The sequence below is a fragment of the Halichoeres trimaculatus genome, unplaced genomic scaffold, assembly GCF_033239565.1.
Source record: "Halichoeres trimaculatus isolate MK-OKI-2021-1 unplaced genomic scaffold, fHalTri1.1 fHalTri1_scaffold_16, whole genome shotgun sequence".
Classification (NCBI taxonomy): Eukaryota; Metazoa; Chordata; class Actinopteri; order Labriformes; family Labridae; genus Halichoeres; species Halichoeres trimaculatus.
Window position 1 is genome coordinate 31,470,133 of NW_027437194.1, and position 17,749 is coordinate 31,487,881.

The 17,749-nt window shown below is 42.1% G+C and overlaps 1 long non-coding RNA gene and 1 pseudogene across 1 annotated transcript; both read right to left on the reverse strand.

Moving 5' to 3' along the window:
• Positions 1-4,018: 4,018 nt before the first annotated feature.
• LOC141805821 (uncharacterized) lies at positions 4,019-5,963 on the reverse strand. Its single transcript, XR_012599734.1, has 3 exons — positions 5,564-5,963; positions 4,385-4,493; positions 4,019-4,051 (listed from the first exon to the last, which is right to left on the reverse strand). It is a non-coding gene; the product is annotated as an uncharacterized LOC141805821 (long non-coding RNA).
• A 9,587-nt stretch (positions 5,964-15,550) lies between these two features.
• LOC141805732 (uncharacterized) lies at positions 15,551-17,749 on the reverse strand (annotated as a pseudogene).

The following is a 17,749-nucleotide window of genomic DNA, read 5'->3' on the forward strand; positions in this document are numbered from 1 at the left end:
GGTTTTCTAAAATGGTCAATTATGTGTCCTTCTTTAACTCTTTGGCTGCCTTTGACGTATATAGATGTCATTTCGACTCCAAACGCTGGCTGCCATTCACGTCTTTAAATGTCAATTACGTTTTTTCACGGGGCAGGCGGGGGGACAGTCTGGGGAAGCTAGTCCCTTAATTTCAGGCTTGTACACTTATGTAATGACGAACTGATCCCTCCAAATGGCAGCAGTACTTTGTTTGGGTGAGTGATCACCTTAGATGAAGGAAAGAAGATTGGCAGATGACAGAAGGACAGCGTGTGAGAAAGGAGACAAAGAGACAATGGCGAAACACTTTAAGACTGAAAAATTTCGGCAGCTCACACTCGAGCAGAGTATGAGTCGCAGTCGTTCAAAAGGGAGAGTGTCGAGGAGGATGACGACGATCATGGAGGTGAGGGGATGATCGTGACTCAAAAAGCCTTTGGAGGTGAACCCGAGCCAAGCAGCGGCTTTCACACTCAGCCCGGTTCGTGGTGTGTGCCACCACAGAACAGCTCGACTGAAACAGCTGAACCTGACCCAGATTCGTCGGACGAGTGGCTGCCATCTGGATCTTCCAGCAGCAGCAGAGCCTCGTCCCCAAACGCCTCCAAAAGACATAAGGGTAAGAGCTAACATGCTAACTAGCTGACTGATTTTGCATAGCGAAAGGCGGATCTCTTTGATCCTTGCACAAGAGATCAAAGAGATGCGCAAGCATCAAAGCGATCTGCCCTTCTCTCTCTTCTCTGCATCAGTATACGTCGCATAAACACGGTTATTTTTTACACTTCTTCATAAGGTTCTGTCAAAATTCTTACTTGTGTTGTACTTTGCTTTGGACAAAAATGTCTGCTAAATGAAACAGTAGAAACTGTATCAGCTGCGCAAGCAATCAAAGTGATGTGCAAGCAATCAAAGCGATCCGCCTTTGTCCCTCTTCTCTGCTTCAGAATATGTCGCATAAGCCCGGTTATTTTTAATCTTCTTCATATATTTCTGTCTAAATTCTTCTTTGTGTTGTACTTTGCTTTGCTACAAAAATGTCTGCTAAATGAAACTGTAGATTTGTAGCATTTACTGTAACATTCATGGTCAGTACTGATGTGAAGAAATATTCAATTTACAGGTCGTGCATCTGGCAAAAAAGGTCTCACTCCTGTAGGCAGTGTGGAGAGGAAAGGTTAAATAAAAAAAGCACTTATCTCCACATCACACCGCAAAAACGACACATGTTTTTTGATGGTAACTGTATAAATTTCAATAATTTACAGGTCGTGCATCTGGCAAAAACGGTCCCACTCCTGTTGGCAGCGTGGAGAGGAAAGGTAACAAAAAAAGTATCTATCTTCACATTGACAAACACATACAGCAATAAAATGTGTCTTTAGAGTTATTTCATGTATTTCAATGATTTACAGGTCGTGCATTGAGCAGACAACGTTTGCAGGACTCAAAGTGGCACCAAGATAACTGGCAGCCAAATCAGATCCTCTTCACAGCAACCCCTGGACCCCAGGCTGCTGCAGCAGAGCTTGATTCTGATGTGCCTGCTAACTTTCTGGAGCTCTTCCTTACTGACAAGCTGCTCCAGCATATCGCGGACCAGACAAACCTGTATGCTTGTCAGTATTTACAGGAACAACCTGACAATATACCACACAGTAGAGGTAATGCATGGAAACCAGTAACAGTCCCAGAACTAAAAGCTTTCTTTGGGCTCAGTTTTCTCACTGGTTATGTGAAGAAGCCAAACCTTGAACTGTACTGGAGTGTAGATGAGGTTGATGCAACACCTTACTTCAGCCGCATCATGTCAAGAAACAGGTTTCAGATCATTTGGAGGTTCCTTCATTTCAATGATAATGCATCACAGGATGCATCTGACAAAATGTATAAAGTCCGTCCAGTGTTAGACTTCATTGTTAAAAAGTTCAAAGAGTTGTATCAGCCAGGGCAAAACATCTGAATTGATGAGGGCATGATGCAGTGGCGGGGGCGCCTGTCTTTCAGGATCTACAACCCACAAAAGCCTGCAAAGTATGGGATCAAATCCTACATACTGTGTTATTCTGCCACAGGGTACTGCTTCAACATGCAGCCTTATGTCGGGACAGCTGGTGCTCTGTCTGACACTGTGTTTTCTCTCCTTGATCATCTCCCAGGCCATGGTTACACACTAATTTTTGGACAATTTCTACAATTCTGTGAGCGTTTACTGAAGGCAAAAACCAATGTCTGTGGAACACTGAGGAAGAACAGGGGTAACCAAAGATCATCACAGAGGTGACAAAGGCTGACCTGGAGGCTGGGGGGAAAGTTGTGAGGCACAATAAGAAGGTGATGGTGGTTGCATGGCAGGACAAAAGGTTGGTCAAAATGGTGACAACCTGCCACCAAGACAGGATGCAGAGGGTGGATGTGTGGCAGAAGGGACACAAAGAAAAGGTTCCTCAGTTCAAGCCAGGGTGTGTTGTGGACTACAACTTGTCCATGAATGGGGTGGATAAGTTGGACCAAAACATAGCTTACTACCCCTTTACCCGAAGGTCGCTGAACGGGCCCAAGAAGTTTGTAGCCTATCTGTTCCAACTGTGCATGTTTAACGCGCATGTCCTCTACAGAGCCAGAAACACAGGGAAGTATAAAACCCTCTTGGAGTTTATGCGCATGGTAGTGAAGTCCTGGACTACAAGAGGACATGTAGGGGAGGAGAGTGGAGACTTGGAGGAGGAAAGCCGGTTTACTCCAAGGGCTCCATACACTCACAGAAATATTTAACGCTAACTTTTAAGATTTATGTAATTTTATTACATGACAAATTCCCATTCATTTATTTTAGGTAATTGTAAACCAAACTGATCTAATAAACGTTACATGATCAATACTTATTAGTGTAATAGAGTCTGTTCATTTTAAACGCATAATCACTGGGTTTATGTATTCAGTATAAATAAAATCTAATTAATCTGAATGAATAAAAAATAAAGTACATATTTAAAACACATAAAGTATATTGTTTGAATTGCATAATAATCAGGTAACCTATTCAAGTTGAATAATATATATTTGTTTGAATTACATGTTATCTATTATGATGTAATAAATAAAATCTAATCAAAAGGCATCACATTTATGTAATTTTACATTCACTACAAATAATCTTAATGATGCAACAATCAGACTGCCTTGTTGGTTCAACAGATTTATTAATATTGAACTCTCAAGATCAAACTACAAAAAAAGCGTAATGCTCGTGGAACTTTCATTTGCAAAAAAAAAAAAAAAAACACATTTTCAGCATGACATTAGGCAATAACACAAGACCAATGAATCTGGCTCAACACAAATAATTCAGATCAGTGTAGCAAAGTGCAAAACTTAAAGTGCAATCCCTCTACACAACTGTTACAATACAATACAATTGTTTCCCTTTAATATTACAAAAAACTTTACTTGGTAACAATGACAGGCATTTGACAGGCACTGAACCATCTTCTTAGAACAGATATCTTTATAACACTTTGCACTAGTTTCCATCAAATCTGGAAACAATTTAACAAAAATCAGGTCTTTGCCGAACCAGCAGCCAACACTGCCAAATAACACACTTAAACTACTGATCAAACTAAACCTACCTCCACAGCAACACTCGAGTATCACACCAACTGGTAGGAGCTGAGTAAATGAAACCTTACCAACCAAATCACTTGAGCATCTTGAGTTTTAGTGCTTGTACTTTTGGGGAAAGTTTGGTTGAGTCCAAGTCCATCAGGATTTTCTGGTACACCTTGAATGTATGCTTGAGGTTTTTTGGATAGCTCAGGTTGAGTGCATAGATCAGTCCATAAAGCATCACGCATGCATGGCAGACACTCTGCAGATTGTGTAGGACTTCTACCCCTTCCAAGATGACTCCGACATCAGCAAAGCATCCATCACCTGGACCATCTAGACCATGATCTTCTGCTCCAACTGTGAAGATGCCCATGGTCTTCTTTGCAATGTCTGCGTCAGCCTCTCTGGATCCAATATCCTGAAATATAAAAAGAAAAGAATGATGGGCTGAGTGTCCCAAACCTTGACCACAAAAATCTATGCAGCTCATCCTGGAGGCCAACTGAGTGTTAATTTGCGTTCATGAGAATGAGATGGATGCAATTCAAGGCAACAATGGTCTTAAGACCTTTGATCACTTCCTAAATCCTGGAAAATAAAACAAAATGTCAAAAAGTTTCAGTATCTGTCCTTGTTACGTGTATCCAAAAGATTATAGACAGCTTCTCTAGAAATTTGAGCACTTTTCTGCCGAGATGACAACAATTAAAAATCTGACAATTATCCTTTAAAGTAGTAGTCTTGTTCTCACATGTTTATAGATTGATCCTCCTCGGGGGGTGAGGTTCTGTACATCTTCAAGACGGGAAGATTTCCGAGGAGCCTACAGAGACTGCACTTTTCCCAGTGAAGCTTTTGACCTGCAAAAAAAAAAATGGAGTTTACAAAACACCAACTTTCCTCACACACATACACACATATAAATATACATTTTATTTATATACATATATTAGGAGTGGGAGAACCCCTGTCTGGGGTGGCTGAGGACGGGACGTGGTCTGAGATGCAAGGAAGCTCAAAACACCGCTAAAAGTGAGGGTGTTATCAGGAAAGAGAAAGACCATGGAGCTCTTGTCAGACGAGGGAGAAGCAGGGGGTAAAAAGCACAGCGAAGGCAGCAAAGGCGTTCAAGCTCGGCCTGTAAATTACAGTGATGATGGGTGGGAAAACTACATACTTTGAAACTATAGCCTTTTTAATCTTGATAGCAAAATTGATTAACTTCTTGAAAAACTCTGGTGCCTAAAGGAATAATAAGGCACTTTCATATGCAGTCCAGGCTTTTAAAAAATCCAGGCTCTCTTTTGAAAAGAGAGTATAAACAGTTGGTTAAAATATATTACTGAATAAATCCTAAAAACTGACTCACTTGTGATTTTTGCAATATCGAATCGGGAAAAAAGTGAATCGTCCCAGCCCAAATATATCTATAGCTGAAAAGGTTAAACTTTTCAACACCCATAAAAAAAGGGAGATGTCTTATATCAGCACACTGAAAAGTTCAGACATTGAATATCCATGAAACTCCATGCCAAATTAAAAAAAAGTCTAATATGTGAACACGGCCTTATAGAGGACAGTAGGAGTAAGAAGCATGTTTGAAGAAAGATGGGATGCAGAGAAAGGACTAACTCTTCCCTATCATAAACCCCGATCTCCCTTTACCCCTCACCTATTGAAAACACCCCCTTTTACTCAACAGATTGCATGAATTTCCCTTTGGGGATTAATTAAGTGTTTTATCTATCTATCTATCTATCTATCTATCTATCTATCTATCTATCTATCTATCTATCTATCTATCTATCTATCTATCTATCTATCTATCTATCCATCTATCTATCTATCTATCTATCTATCTATCTATCTATCTATCTATCTATCCCAACAGCAACACAATACATGCATCAAACACTGCTTTATGACTTGCCTCTTGACATCCGTCTTGGGCAGCACTGACTGCCTCAGATCCTCAGCTGCCTTTAAAAAGGAAAATACAAAAATTATCACATGGTTTCTCTCCATGGACAGCAGTGCTATATATACTACAAGGTATGCTAAAGGAGGAAGACAGGAATGACATTACCTTTGTAAACTACACTGTAGAAAGAAAAAAAAAAGAATAACCATTTTAGACGAAATTTTAAACCTTTTAAAAATCCCATTCTTCATGCATGTGTTAAGTAACACATCTGTCTGTGAGACACACAAGTAAGAATAAGAAACGCACAGACAAAGGAAGAGGGCAGTAGGGGACAACTGTGAAAGATCAGAAGGGAGAGAAAGAGGGACAGAGAGAGACTGAAAGGAGGGTAGGGAGAGACAGACATAGTGTGAGACTGGGCGAGAGTGAAACAGAGGGAACGTCTGATCAATATTGTGTTGCCCATAAGGGTAATAATAAGGCTCTAGTTCTCATCGTGTCTCTTGGTCCTGGCAGACTACCTCCGTTTGTTTATATCTGGCACGCCGTGCGCGCGGACTGATACTCTAAGCGGCGAGTGCCTCGGAGCCAGCTGTGGCTCTGTGGTGGAGGTAGCGCCGTTTTACGACACGATGAGAACTAGAGCCTTATTTAGCGGTGTTTTTGTGTGAAAGTAACGAGCTGAAAATTCTCTAAATAAAGCGTGAATGCAGACTGACATCAGATTTTTTCGGTGGCAGTCCGTTTATTTGTGTTTTTGGTCAAGTAAAAATTGGCCCCGTCTGAGTGCATGCAGAGGAGAATCCATGCTTCCTTGTTTACATGTGTACATGCATATAAGAGTAGTAAGACACTTTGACCACAAACATTTGGAAACACCCGTTTTTTGATCTGCAAACACTGTGTAACTAAAACAGATGGTGTTCAACTTTGAAATATGCACAATACCCCCTCTTTAGGCTGTATAACCAAGCTTGTTGATGGCGAACAATAGCTAGCTTGCCATTATGCTAGAGAGCGTCAGTATACACGACCCCGTCATGATAAAACTGCTCACAGTGAACACGAACTACGTAAATTTGATCATCAGTGAGTTGATGTTGATGCAATATGACATAAAGTGCACAATTCAGACATGTTTGGGTGTAATTAGACATAGGATGGCTCGGATCACTTACCAACACACGACATGAGGGCTTAATCCACAAGGGCCTGCGTGATGGCGTCCAGCAGTACTGCAGCAACATATTATTTCCGGTTCCGGTTCACTTCTCATTACATGTATTAACACCAATCACATACATTTTAAACAACAGAATCATGTTTGTTTTACAGCTAATATTATTTAAACCATATAAGTATGTTGTAAATAATTACATTGAATAAATTTTAGAATTGATTTAAATACATAGATTCTAATTAATTTTAATACATACATTTGAATAGCATCTATCATCTATCATCGCCTAGCATCTTTCCGTTGCTAGGCGCTGCCCAAGTAGCTGCCTGTTGCAGCAGCTCTCTCGTCTTTGTCTGTTTCTTGTAATTTTTTTCGTCTCTTTTTCATTATCTTTGTATTTGGAGTGGATAATTACATTGTATGGTTCATTGTTGGTCATGGACACCAAATTTTTTGTGACTTCAGCGATGTTTTTTACTACTTTTCTCCTGTGTTTGTCTCAAGATCCTACATGTAACCATGGCTGCATTGTTTACATGTGAAATTAGCTGTTAGCAGCCTGTAGCATGTCAATGCTAACTAGTGTAGGGCTTGATGATTTCCCTTGAGGTGAGGAGGAGGAGGTGAGGACGACGTGCTGGTTCTCGGATGTGAGCTGGGAGGTGACGACGTGGACCTGTCCTTCCATCCATCGTTGCTGGGAACGTGGGATCTAGCTCCGGGGGATGGACGAGCTAGCCGTGCTAGCCCAGCGGCATCGTGCTGTTCACGGACGTGGCTGACGGAGCTGACATCGGACACCGGTGCCACATTGGAGGAGCTTCGCCTGCTGTGAGCAGACAGGATCCAGGAGACAGAGACTGAACAGACTGCTGGGGAGGCTCAGTCCTGGACCCTGTGGAGGTGGAGACTGGCTGGACTGGAGAGTGGTGGACGAGTGGTGGACGGGATGTCGTCATCTAATTTCTTATGGACATTTTTGCACTTTCTATACTCTTTCTTATTTTTGTTTTCTTAAATGCTGCTGTGACTCCTGAATTTCCCCTCGGGGATAAATAAAGTATTTTCTATTCTATTCTATTGAAAAATATGAGTATTTAAATAAAATCAAATAAATGTAAATGCATAACATTAAACTCTGCCTTGATTCATTTCTGTGAGTGTATAACACTGACCCATTTAGCAGGCTGGATGGACAGATAGGGAAACAGACTCAAACACATGCTGCCCACTGGCAAGATGTCGAGACCAGCTAGGAGGTGTAGGGTCTGCATACGCAGGGGCTGGCGTAGCGAGACCAAAATGTGGTGCAAGTCTTGTTGTGTCCCTGTGCATGCAGGAGAGTGTTATACAGTTTATCACACAAAGGTGAACTATTCTGTTGAAAGTTAAACACACACACATACACACACACACACACACACACACACACACACACACACACACACACACACACACACACACACACACACACACACACACACACACACACACACACACACACAATACTTACCGAGAAGCAAGAAGTTCATTTGTTGTTGTTGTCAAAGAAATTGAAGAATTGAAGAATTGTAGAAATTTTATATAGTTAAAATTCTGTAAATAAATGATTATTTTGACATCAAAAGCCCTTTCTCAAGTATTTTTTTAGCTGTTTTATTGCAAGAGACCACTGCTGAGATGTTTGAGCTGTCACTAAAGTAGAAATTTTGAGCATTAAAGCCACTGTCCCGCTGAATATGCTTGCTTTCACAAAACGCTCGTTGTCTCAGTTTTCTGGTCAGAAACAGGTGTTTTGGTGAAACCAGCCTATGTTCTACAGCCAATTACTAAAGAACAGAAAAAGGTAGAGACAAAAGTTTTTTTCTTATGAAAGAAGAGAGTCTAATCTTTATTTCGGTTGTTTCTATGTTTACATAGTCATAGTCAACTCAATATTCTGTGGGTCTTGAAAGATAGGTCAAAATGCGCTAAAAGGGCTGGCAGTATGAAGCTCTCTGCTCTGAAAACGGCTGGCAGTGAATGAGTTAAATTACCCTCTGCTTTAGAGACTGCTAACCTTGCTAAACTTATGTTCCAAGAAATTTACTCTGTGCTTGTTGTAGGACTGATAGAAGACACAGATTTTAGATGACTTAAGTAAAGCTCTGCAACTGATCTCCTTGCTGTGTCTGGGAAAAAAAAAATCCATTTACACATTTAGTCTCCAGTTAAGCATGATTCAGGCTAAAGAAGGCTGCTGTGAATTACTGGAAACCATTAGGAGTAAGTGTCAGGGATAATTCATGGTGATCTTTGACTCTACCATTTCACTATAATGGTAAATGGTAAAACACTTTAGTAAATCCTGTATTATTTTTCATAGTGCCGTTAACAACATTCACAGTATTGTCCTTCCCCTTAAAGATGCTGTGTGTGTGTGTGTGTGTGTGTGTGTGTGTGTGTGTGTGTGTGTGTGTGTGTGTGTGTGTGTGTGTGTGTGTGTGTGTGTGGGTGTGTGTGTGTCTGTGTGTCTGTGTGTGTCTGTGTGTATGTGTGTGTCTGTGTGTCTGTGTGTGTCTGTGTGTGTCTGTGTGTGTGCTTGCATAAATCGGTGTCAAAAAATGACTAATTAATTATCAACAGCAGAATGCCAGCATTCTACTGGAGTGAAAGTATAACTTTCGAAAGACATCTAAACTTACAATATGTGAGTTTAAATTTAAGTCGGGGCACCGCCCAGTTTTGGAGATAACAGGGAAATTTTAGAAATGTTTCCTATAAAAATTGTGTGATTTAATAATTCATAGAATTGATTTAATTATCAAGTCTCGATATCTGAAGGCCGCTACATCAATTGTGAGTTCTTTAGACCAGTGTACAGAATATAAATGAAAAGTTTATTTACTCACTAGGAGAAGGAATATGTGCATGAATAAATGAACAGGTGAAAGATATAAAAGAATAAATGTATAGAGGAATGAAATGTAAGACTTATCATACTAAACCAGAATAAATGGGAACAAAGGACATAAAACAACCCACCTAATCTAACCCACCCTGAGAAGTCTCTGGGGCATTGACCACGATATACCAATAAATTCAAGATTGAATCTTACTCAAGTCCAGAGGGAAGAGAGAGGGGAGCTGTGGCGGCAACAGAGATGGCAGAATTCTGCTGCAGATGTCCATTGAGGGGTAATGGAGAGGCTGGCTGCGGTCACAGACAGGAGGCCCACTGCCGGTCAGCTGAGTGTCACGGAGGTGATGTCCGATGAGTTGAGTCTGTAGCGTCGTTCTGACGGCAGCAGTGATGGCTGGAACAGGGGCAATGATGCCAGGCGTTGGGTCGAAACTTTGGCGGAGTTCCAAAGCTGAATCATTGCAGGGGAAGCCGTGATCAGCGCTCGTCTCCTGACATCAGAGTGCAAAGGAATCCTGCAGATCAGCTGTTTGCCTCAGGCAGAGACGTAGCAACCGATGGATGGCTGGATGCATCTGGGCCTGCAGAGTTTGGAGACTGCGAGGAGTGCGGAGCTGAAAGGTGCGGTGCAGGTTGCAAAGACCTACTGTGAGGCTGCAGGCAGACAAAGTGTGAGGATCAAAGAGCAGAAGAGAAGAGCTGAGAAAAAAGCTGTTGTCCACACCCTTGTGTGGAGTTTTATTCATCTTTTCCCGCAACGTCAGTGAGGTCACTTTAGGATGACGCCTCCTCACATCTCATCTTTCCTGTCACATGGATCAAACTAGCCCAGAGACCACTAACTATAACCAGTAAGGTGCGGTGAGGTCCATGACGAGGGAGGCAGGCAGGCACTCAGCTAAAGTTGAAATTTCTATAAGTGTGTGTTATATATACGGTGCACTGCTCACATTTGCTAATACAAACTGTTACTGGCCAGCCCTGCCCCTTTAACGCGGTGACAGTCTGTGCTGTGTGTGTGTATGTGCGCGCGTAAGACATAGCAGAAGGAGAGACGGTCTGAGTGCATGCATGGTGTGTGTGGGGCAGGAGTACATTATTTTGGTCTTTGTCTCCTCAATAAATGTGCGGTTGTGCACAAGGTGCACCTTTTTTTCCTCCTCTTTAGTCTTTTCCTTCACTTTGGCCCGGACTCCTAGACACCGGTTACCAGCAACGAGCCAAGTTAATAAATGTTAATCAGCTTTCCCATCTACGGTTCAGAGACAGGCTGAAGTCCCGGAGTTAACGAGATGAAATGCCAATTAAAACCTGAAACATACGTTCACCTGCATTTCTACAGGATTTACATCACAGGAGAAAGAGCAAAATATGAACAAAAATAACCTGTATCTCAACAACACAAGAACACAGGCCAGGCACCTCCGATATACTCTATTAAACGTCTGCACTAACAAACTATTATGAGACCTCAAAGAGGGTGCGGCATTACAACCTGCGGAGGCAGAGAAGCACTGTGCCTCATCGATGCCCACGTTAATAAGTGTGAGACTTTAGTAGGCATGCACGGACCTGCAAAACATTGTGATTTCAAGTAAACGGTCTCTCTCTCTCTCTCTCGGAGTCTCTGCCTCTGACGCACATTACAAGCTTGAAGCCATTGCGAAACGCCCCTCTGTTAGCCTCCGTCTTGTTGACAAATCAGCAATTTCCTTTTTTTAAATTTTTATTTATGACAAATTGTATACAAACAACTGAAAAAAGAAAAATATTTTTTATTAATATATATATATATATATATATATATATATATATATATATATATATATATATATATATATATATATATATATATATATATATATATATTTATATATATATATATATATATATATATATATATATATATATATATATATATATATCTTGTTCCCCTGCCTCCCCTGACCGCACACCAATCAATCAATCAATCTTTATTTATATAGCGCCAAATCATAACAAATGTTATTTCAAGACACTTTACAAAAACATTTACAGGTCTAGACCCGAAAATGTTAATAAAATTTTATTAGCAGAAACCCAACATCAAGACAAGATAAGGAGTCTTATCTTATCTTAATCCACCATGAGTACAGGACTTTGCAGCATTTAGCAAGTTACAATGGCAAGGAAAAACTTCCCTTTAATGGGCAGAAACCTCGGACAGAACCAGACTCATGTTAGACAGACATCTGTCTCGACTGTGTTGGGGTTGGAGAGAGACAGATAGAGGAGAGAGAGTGGGAGAGAGAATGGGGGGGGGATACACACACACGCACACAGACACACACATAGACACAGACACACACACACACACACACACAGAAAGGGAGAGAGAGAGAAACAGACGCAGTCCGAAGTTTGGCGCTGTGGCAACAGTTAAGGTGAAACCAGCAGGCCATTCCCGGCAACAATCCAAAGCCGTAGCAGCTGGTGTCGGACAGGAGCACAGCAGCAGGTCGTCTACTTCACCAGGAACCTACAAGACAAACTCAGATCCTCCCAGAGAGGTGTATGGTCAGTAACTATAACAGGACATTAAGACTAGAAGTTAGACTGACAGAAAAAGAGGGAAACAGGAGCCCTGTGTGTCAGTTCCCCCCAGCAGTCTAAGCCTATAGCAGCATGACTAAGAGCTGGTTCAGATCTGATCCAGCTCTAACTGTAAGCTTTATCAAAAAGGAAAGTTTTAAGTCTACTCTTAAAGGTTGAGACTGTGTCTGCTCCCCGGACCTCAACCGGTAAGTTATTCCAAAGAAGAGGAGCTTGATAACTAAAGGCTCGACCTCCCATACTACTTTTAGAGACCCTAGGTACAACCAGCAGACCTGCATGTTGAGAACGCAAAGACCTAGACGGATTATACGGAACGATTAAGTCTTTAAGATACGATGGCCCGATGCCATTAAGCGCTTTGTAAGTCAAAAGAAGAATTTTAAACTCTATCCTAGATTTTATAGGTAACCAGTGTAGAGACGCTAACACTGGAGAGATGTGCTCTCTCCTCCCAGTCCGAGTCAGTACCCGAGCGGCAGCATTCTGAACCAGCTGAAGAGTACTAATAGACTTATTAGGACAGCCGGATAAAAGAGAGTTACAGTAGTCCAGTCTAGAAGAAACGAAAGTATGGACCAGTTTCTCAGCATCGCTCCGAGACAAGATGTGTCTAATTCTCTTGATATTGCGAAGATGAAAAAATGCCGTCCTTGAGACCTGTTGGATGTGAGAGTTAAAGGACAGGTCCTGATCCAAAAGAACTCCCAGGTTCCTGACAGTGGTGCTGGAAGCCAAGCTGATGTCGTCAGAGGCGGCGATGTTGTTCAAGAAAGCTTCTCTGAGATGTTTAGGTCCAAGAACAATGACTTCAGTCTTCTCTGAGTTCAGCAGTAAGAAGTTTCTGCTCATCCAGGACCTTACGTCTTTGAGGCATGCTTCAAGTTTAGATAAGTGGTTGGTTTCTTCAGGCTTCATTGACAAGTAAAGCTGAGTGTCATCTGCATAGCAGTGAAAGTTTATGGAGTGTTTCCTCAATATAGTGCCGAGAGGAAGCATATACAAGATGAAAAGAATCGGTCCGAGCACTGAACCTTGAGGAACTCCATATTGCACCCTGGTGTGCGAAGAAGAGACGTTGCTCACATGAACAAACTGATGTCGATCCGAAAGATACAATCGAAGCCAGGCTAAAGCGGTTCCTGAGATACCAAGAAGACTGTCTAATCTCCGCAGATGATACAATGATCAATAGTGTCGAAAGCGGCACTAAGATCAAGCAAGACAAGCACAGAAAGAAGACCACTGTCCGAAGCCAAAAGTAGATCATTGGTTACTTTCAGCAGCGCAGTCTCAGTGCTGTGGTGGGCTCTGAACCCAGACTGAAAGACCTCAAAAAGACTGTTGCTATGAAGAAAATCACAGAGCTGACTCGCAACAACTTTCTCCAAGATCTTAGAAACGAAAGAGCGGTTAGATATCGGTCTGTAGTTGACCAAAGAGCCTGAATCAAGTGTAGGCTTTTTAAGAAGAGGCTTAATAACAGCAACTTTAAAAAGTTGGGGCACGTAGCCCGTCAGTAAAGACGCATTAATCATCCTTAGTAAAGAAGATCCGACCAAGGGAAAGACTTCCTTTAACAGCCAAGCTGGGATGGGATCCAGAAGACAAGTTGATGGTTTGGCTAAAGAGACAGTTGAATCCAGCTCTGACAGGTCCACAGGCGAGAAGCAGTCCAGGAGTATATTAGCTCTAAGCGACGTTTCCGCAAATTCGCCATCGATCGAAGGTTCTATCACAGTTGCATGTAACACGCTACTAATTTTATCTCTAATCTTTAATATCTTATTGTTAAAAAAGCTCATAAAGCCCTCACTGCTAAGCAATAAAGGAACGCATGGCTCAGTAGAGCTATGACTGTTTGTCAGCCTGGCTATAGTGCTGAAGAGGAATCTAGGATTGTTTTTATTCTCTTCAATAAGAGTCGAGTAGTAAGTTGCACGCGCCAGTCGCAAAGCCTTTCTATATTCATTTAGACTATTTTTCCAACGCGAGCAGGATTCATTTGTTTTAGTCGAACGCCATATTCTTTCTAATTTCCTCGATTGTTGTTTGAGCTCACGAGTTTGAGCGTTGTACCACGGAGCGGAACGATGTCGTCTGAGAGTCCTCTGTCTGAGCGGAGCAATTGAATCGAGGACGGCTTGAAGAGAGCCCGTGGTATCCGCAACAAGTTGATCAAGCTGAGAGGGAGCACTAGAGCTCTCTACAAAAGTAGACCAAGAATTCAAGGCAGCAGGAATAGCTTCCTTGAAAATGTCTACAGCTCTGTCAGACAAGTTCCTGGACAAGATGATTTTGTTCGCAGGTGAGAAATCCAACAGCAAGAATTCAAAAGTAATGAAGAAATGATCCGACAGAAGAGGATTCTGAGGTAAGACAGCCAAGTTGACAGGTTCCACGCCATAAGCAAGAACAAGATCCAAGGTGTGGTTAAAGCGATGAGTAGGATGGTTCACAGACTGTGTGAAACCAAAAGAATCCAGTAAAGACATGAAGGCAATACATAGACTATTGTCAACGACGTCCACATGAATATTAAAGTCACCGACAATGATAATTTTTTCCGAAAGAAGAACGATATTAGAAAGAAACTCTGAAAAGTCGGAGAGAAATTGAGAGTACGCGCCAGGAGGCCGGTAGACGAAAACAAACAAAAACGGTTGCGCGGTTTTTACAGCTGGATGCAAGAAACTGAGAAAAAGACTTTCAAAAGAGCTAATGCCTAGTTTAGGTCTAGTGCTAATATTAAAGCTAGAGTTAAAGATAGCTGCCACTCCCCCCCCACGGCCTGTGTCTCGAGGGTTATGAGTATTAAGGTGACTGGGAGGAGTGGACTCGTTTAAACTAACATATTCACCCTCACACAGCCAGGTTTCAGTCAGAGCAAGTAAATCAATGTGATAATCTGATATAAGTTCATTAACTAGCACAGCTTTAGATGATAAAGATCTAATATTTAACAAACCACATTTGACTTTAACGTCATGTGGTTCATCCGCACTGGAAGTTTTAATTTTTATAAGATTATCATAATTCACTCCTTTGTTTTATTATTATTATTATTATTATTATTATTATTATCATCATCATTATTATTATTATCATCATTATTATTATTATTGTTGTTGTTGTTGTTGTTGTTGTTATAATAAGTATTGTTGTTATTGTTATTTTTATTGTTATAGAAAAAGGGTCTCGGTCGGGGAAACGACACAGTCTCTATGTTACAACAGGAGTGGCTGGGAAACTGCACTAAGGGAAACGCAGAGGAGCGTGTAGGACTGTTGCTCTGCTGCCTAGTCTCCACTCTGAGTTGTCAGATGGGTAAACTAATAAAATCAGCCAGATTTCTAGTTAAACGAGCTGCGCCATCCAGAGTGGGATGAACGCCATCTCGGCTAATTAGACCAGGCTTGCCCCAGAAGGATCGCCAGTTGTCTATAAAACCCACGCCATTATCTGGACACCAGTTCGACAGCCAGCGGTTGAATGAGGAGATGCGGCTAAACATCTCATCATTTGCCCTATTTGGCAGGGGGCCAGAGAAAATTACGGAGTCCAACATAGTTTTGGCCAAAGCACACACCGACTCCACATTAATCTTTGTGACTTCCGACTGGCGACGTCGGGAGTCATTAACGCCGACATGTATAACTATCTTACGAAATCTACGTTTATCCTTTGCCAGCAGTTTTAAGTTGCCTTCAATGTCGCCCGCTCTGGCTCCCGGGAGGCACTGAACTATGGTGTCTGGCGTCGCTAATTTCACATTCCGTACTACCTAGTCACCAATCACCAGAGTGTTGAGTTTCTTAGCAGGTGTGTTGCTAAGAGGGGCATATTTATTGGAAATGTGAACGTTACGGCTGTCGGGCGTGCGATTTTTATGCTTGCGGCTATGTTTCCCTCTCACGGTCACCCAGCCACTACATCCCGGCTGCTCGGGATCTGCCGGGGGGGAGGCTAAGCTAAGACGGACCGCACCGGCTACAGGGGGCTGGCTAGCATTAGCTAAATGTGGCTTGGCTTCGGTGCGGGGCCGCGTCTCCAATTCAGAAACCCTCGCCTCCAGAGCTACAAATAAGCTACATTTAATACAAATATCATTATCCGTAAAGGAGGAAGAGGAATAACTAAACATCTGACACATCGGGCAGAAACGAGCCGCAGAAGGAGAGTCAGAGTGAGAGCTGGAGCTAGAGTGGAGAGACATCGCTAGTGCTGGGGAGCTAAAAGGCTAACAGGAAAACCAGTCGTCAGAAACACCGAAAAAGTATACACCCTTGTGGGAAAAAAGGCAGAGTGCTTGGTGTAAACTACTATAGATCGATAAGATGGCAAGATTGAAAAGAGTGAAAGTCCGTAACAGGTAAAACAACAGATAGATTGAGAGCGAACGACACGACCGTGCTGTACACAGAGTAAAGGAAAAACCGGAAATGATACCACACACTCACGTGACCGCAGAGATCCAATCACCACTGACTATAACTTTGTACTGTCACATGTAACAGTTAAAAATCACATCTCTTAGGATTTAAGCTTCACATCAAGTCTAAATACGACAGGTTTTCTCTTTAAGAACCCAGTATAATAAAAATCCAGATGTTACAATGGAATATGTTTCCAAAACAGCAGTGTTTACACACACATTATCAAAGATTTTCATTGCACAGTACATGTTCACAAAGGTGAGTTTCAGTGTAAAAACATCATTTCTGTGGTGTCCTTTATCTTCTGTCATGAGTTCAGGCTCACATTCAAATGCACGGGGTGGGGGAACAGATCCCTCCTGGCATTCCTTCTCTTTTGTTACCAGAGAGAAAGATCAAGGGTCACAAGATGCTAGATGCAGGATGTCAGGAACCACAGACTCTCCCAGAAAGAAGGATATCTGTAGAGTTTCACATGTCTGATAGGTGTCAACTAAAAGTCTTCAAATTGACAGGGATGTCTAGATGCTTTATGGTTTCATGAACATCAGAGGCAAGATGAGACAAACCACTTTAGCAAAGACCTAGTGTTTGGTCAATTTGCTTTTGATTATCTCTCCTTCCTTGGGGGGCGGGGTTAAAGCTGGGAGACCAGGCCAAAGCCTGACCTTCGATATGTGTGTGTGTGTGTGTGTGTGTGTGTGTGTGTGTGTGTGTGTGTGTGTGTGTGTGTGTGTGTGTGTGTGTGTGCAGGAAGCCTGCCTACCATTAGATGCCGTCATAAAGCACAAAGAGACACACCAAACATTTCCTGACAGAAAGGTTATGGTCTTTCATCCTTCTGTACAAGGTTGACCTGGAAATCCCATGGAGGTCAGACAAAGAAGTCAGGGGTAACCCAGTGCTCAGCATATCAAGAAGAGTCTGGCTTTCCATGGTTATTTGAGGTTGTCCCACACTGCCTCTTAATTCAGTCACAACTACATCATTAAACAGTGGTGGGATGACCCTCTGTGACAGATAGCTACTGACAATGTCAGAAAGCTGCTGCAGACTATGTACTAAGCCCTCAGGAATGTCCA